Below are 4,737 nucleotides of genomic sequence, written 5' to 3'. Positions count from 1 at the left end.
TGTAAATTAAAGTCTGCAGTAGGCACCTAAGCATCATTTCTGTCTGATTCATTTAAGGAACACAGTAGCTATACTTAGGTGCACTGTCTGTTTATTTTGCTCTTCGGATTCCTTTCTCAGAAGCACATAGAGACATAAAGACACTCAACACATCTGGCAAAATATAAACCGTACTTTAAAAAATCCTATTATTCTGAACATACAGTCAGCCTACATCATATTCCAAAAAGTCTGCAAAATTTTCTTTATTTTTATTTTTTTAAAAAACCTGCACCTATATACAGGAGTCATATTTGTTCAGCATAATAAATTCTGCTGTTGGTTGGCAAATGACACATCACTTGGTGTCCAGTAAGATGCAAACGCCTATGTCCATGCACGCATTCCAGGGCTTTGATGAATGCAGGATCAAGTAATAACACACATGTGTGCTTCACCAGTTGGTAGAGCATCAGACTCTTAATTTCAGGGTCATGGGTTTGAGCCCCACGTTGGGCAAAAATATTCATGCATTGAATGGGGTTGGATTACATGGCCCTTGTGGTCCTTTCCAGCTCAACAATTCTGTAATCACAGACACACGTCATGTAATGTCTGTTTTCTAAATCAACTAATTCAAGATTGTTATACTCTACTCTTCCTCAAATCTGGAGTTCAGGGTAGCTGAACACTGAGGTCCTCCTCTGAGGGCCTTCTGGTGGTTCCCTCATTGCGAGAAGTGAGGTCAAAGGGAACCAGGCAGAGGGCCTTCTCGGTAGTGGCGCCCACCCTGTGGAACGCCCTCCCACCAGATGTCAAGGCAATAAACAACTATCTGACTTTTAGAAGACATCTGAAGGAAACCCTGTTTAGGGAAGTTTTTAATGTTTGATGTTTTATCGTGTTTTAAATATTCTGCTGGGAGCTGCCCAGAGTGGCTGGGGAAACCTAGCCAAATGGGTGGGGTATTAATAATCATAATCATAATAATCATAATCATCATAATAATAAACACATACAATATATTACATCACTTAAAGACATAACAACAGAAAAATATAACAATCAGTGAAGCCACACCTTAATAAAGTGAGAAATGTCTGGGTAATGCTGTTTCAGTTTTGGTTTTGGTTTTTTTCAAAAAAAAAAATTAGTTTTCCAAATTTATAACAAATTCAATTTTGGTTTTGGTTTGGGCACTGGCAGAGAAAGGAGGGTGCGGTGAGAGCAGCCCGCCCCAGGTGTCATCTCTGAGGGGAGGTGACATTGTAGTGCCATCCCCTGGGACACTTGGCGTGGATGGCGTCCACCACCCTGCCCCCCATGGGTCATGTGGATCTGGTAGATTTGCATGGGAATATGAACTGGAAAGATCCCACCTCACTCCACATTGCTACCGTATTTTGCTGGTGGCAGTCCTAGACATGGTCACGTGCCCTGGAAGTCAAACATCGTTGAACACAATTGAACTTCAATTGGAGTAAACAGCCATGGTCTTGCAATGCTCATTCCAGTGTAGGCCACAAGACTTTCCTTGCATGGCCAATCACTTGCACTGGGCTGGGGCCAGTGTCTTCTTGACAAGGCTCAAGAAGCTCTCTTCCCTCCCTGTCCCCGCCAGCCACAGTGGCATTGTCATAGCCCTGTGGGCAACTTTGTCTTCCCTTGCTAACTTCGAAGAGTGCTGCCTCAACCCGTTGATCTCTTTTATTTATTTTGAGCCCTAAAATGCGACTGACCACAGAACGAAGAGAAGGACGCCTATCTGGCAGCGAGTCTAGGAAAACGCTGGAAAGTTCTTCTTGTTATTCTTTGAGTCTGATGTTAACACAATATTTCTGGACGATGTGATTCTAAGGAACAGCACCGGCGGCCACTAGCTGGGCGTCTGCCCTGCTTGAAACAAGCAGCTGCACATTTTCACATCCTGTCCAGAGAAGGCTGCTGTAATAGCCTGTGAAACGCAAAGTTTGCATTGAATAAATCTTTACTTGACCGGACAAAACGTGGGTCTGCAGGGTGATTCCACAGTAGATCTGCCCTTTCACTTCCTTTCCGATTTAGTAGACTTTCTGAGCGTACTTATACATCGGGAGCAATACAGCTGGACTGTTTAAATAAGAGGGAAAACTCAACATTTTAAATAAGGAAACCTCAGTGCCTAGTGCTTTTTGTTTTTTTAATGACCCAGGCTGCTGGGAAGCCACACCTCCTGACCTCAAAATTCTGCTTCTTAAAACTGAGAGCTGTCAAGGCAGAATAGATTAATGGGATGGTCAGACCCTGGACTGTAACACTTCGGTGTGTGTATTTTTGAATGTTCCCTGACATAAAAGGCTCCCTGCACAGAATAAGCTAGAACATTAGGGAGATCTATACTAAAATATTATCTTACGATGTGCTAATTTACTGCATGCAAGAAGGATATTGTTGTTTCAATGTGGGAAGTGTTCAAAAAAATTGGGCACAGGCCACGACTTAAAGTGAGACAGTCCTAGGAAAACTGTATAAGCATCTTGGCTTGGTTTCTGCACGTGGGAAATATATTTGTGAATCGGTTTTCTCACTAGATGGCATTCACACTAGAGCTGCAATCTGAAGCATAATGTCCAAGTTCAGGTGTGAAAATACCATTCCCCCCCCCCCTCTGAACTTGCAAGTTTTATATGTGAATTTAATTAAAGCAGGCTAGCAGGGAGAGCTCCAGGTTTGAGGTTATCGAAAAGGTGCCCCCTGGTATCTCCCCAGCCCCAGGCATACCTGGCAACAGTATCTACATCTGTGAAGTCTAGGGCATTATGGGAAATTCAAAATGGTGGAAGGCTTTCCAGATACAGCTGCAGTAGCACCTACAAGCAGGTGGCTTAGGTGGATAGGAAGGGCAAAGCAGGCATACCTGGCAGATCTAGTGGGCTGTGCCAGGGTTGTGTGGGCCTCGGCAAAAAACCCAGAATAAACAAGTCTGGCTGTGTGTATTGGCCTTCTGATGTTAGCTTTTGGCACTCAAGCTTGCATGCATCTTTATTAACATGTTCTATGCCAGTGATAGCTAATGTTGTTGCTCTCCAGATGTTGGTCTACAACTCTCATCATCCCTGACTATTGACGATGCTGGCTGGGATTGATGAGACTGAGAGTCCAAAACATCTAGTGGGCTCCACATTGGCTACTCCTATTTCTATGTTATACAAATCTAAATGCTGTTAAAGGATTTGTCTTCAGTCTCATAGACTAAGAAATTCTGAATCGAAACAGACGAGTATACGTGAATCCAAAAAACTAAGAACGATTAATCGGGATCATAAAAACCATAATTTGTTCTACTCAGCTTTGTTTGCCTTTCATTAAGGCATCATTTGATACACATCCTCACCAGAATTGTTTTAAGAAACCATAGCAAGAAAAATAGTGAAGTCACAAAGGATTTTATCTTCAATATTCTTAAAATGTGCCAAATATTTTAGAAGAGTCTTTTAATTCAGAAAATAATTTAACTAAAGCACTTTGATTTTGAAGCTTGGATAGCTGTTATCTCCTGAAAATTCTAATTACAGACACTTCTCAATTTTCCTTTCAACTGTGACAGAAAATGTAGTCATCTGCTGCAGATGGGTTATTCCTATCAGAAAGGAAGAGGCTACCCTACATCATTCCGGTGCAACAAATGTAGTGCAAAGACTCGGCATATGCAGAGATGCATAAATGAGATGCAAGCTTTGTGAGACATTACACAGGGATGTAGGAGAAGCTCAGTTTGGTTCACATTTTAATGTGAAACATCCTAATTCGCACTTCCTGAAATTATATGTGAACTGAAACACAGCTATCCTTTTCTGAATTTTGTGATGAAGTTCTCCAACCAAAGAATGTCTAAAAAATGTGTTTTAGGGGAAAGTGTGAGTAAAAAGGCATAATTAGTGACAGCAGCAGACAAAATTGTATCGTATTAACGAAATTTGCTTGCAAAAGTACGTGCATCCAAAAAAATTCACACCAAAATACTGGTGGATTTTCATGTGAACTTTTAAGAAACAAACTCTCAAACTGATGCAGGACTGTGGAAAATGGGGGAAATGAGAAACTGGGAGAAACCAACACTGACAAACCCATCCATCCTTACCACCCTATGAACTGCAGCCTCTCTCTATAGAATCCACTGCCACTGGGTACAAGCTTAGTCAACCAGTATTTGCACTGGTTTAGCTGTTGTCATTCCTCAATACATGGCTGGTGAGATGTGCCCACTTTGTGCTGCTTCAACCTAGTAGAAATTTCTGATACAATTTGAGCTTGAATAATTGTCACTGAGGGAGTCGGATCTGAACTTCTCCAGGTGTAAGCTGCAGCTACAATCTTACAAATTTGGCAAAGGGTGCATGTTATGTTTGCTGGTCCTTCAGCAAGATCCTCCACATTCCACAGATATCAGAGACAGTATTAAGCAGAACAAGGTGGTAGAATGAGGTTCTGGACTGCATCAGTTCATACTGCAGATGGGCAGTCAACATTTTGAACATCTCCTTACATGTCGAAAATAAAATTTACCGCATGGATTTGAGATTGACCATGCTTGAAAGCACCTAGGGATCTTAACACGTGTTCAGGAACATTGATCACAGCCAGTGCTCAGTCCCTCAAAGAAGATAATAGGAAACCTCAGCATGTATGAGGCTCTGGATTCCAGCCACACACACAAAAATATATTTCATATTACTTTAGATACATTTAGAGAAAAATGTTGTTGACTGTAATTACCTC

Source organism: Podarcis melisellensis, assembly GCF_964234715.1.
Source record: "Podarcis melisellensis genome assembly, chromosome: 2".
Classification (NCBI taxonomy): domain Eukaryota; kingdom Metazoa; phylum Chordata; class Lepidosauria; order Squamata; family Lacertidae; genus Podarcis; species Podarcis melisellensis.
This window is presented reverse-complemented; position numbering follows the sequence as displayed.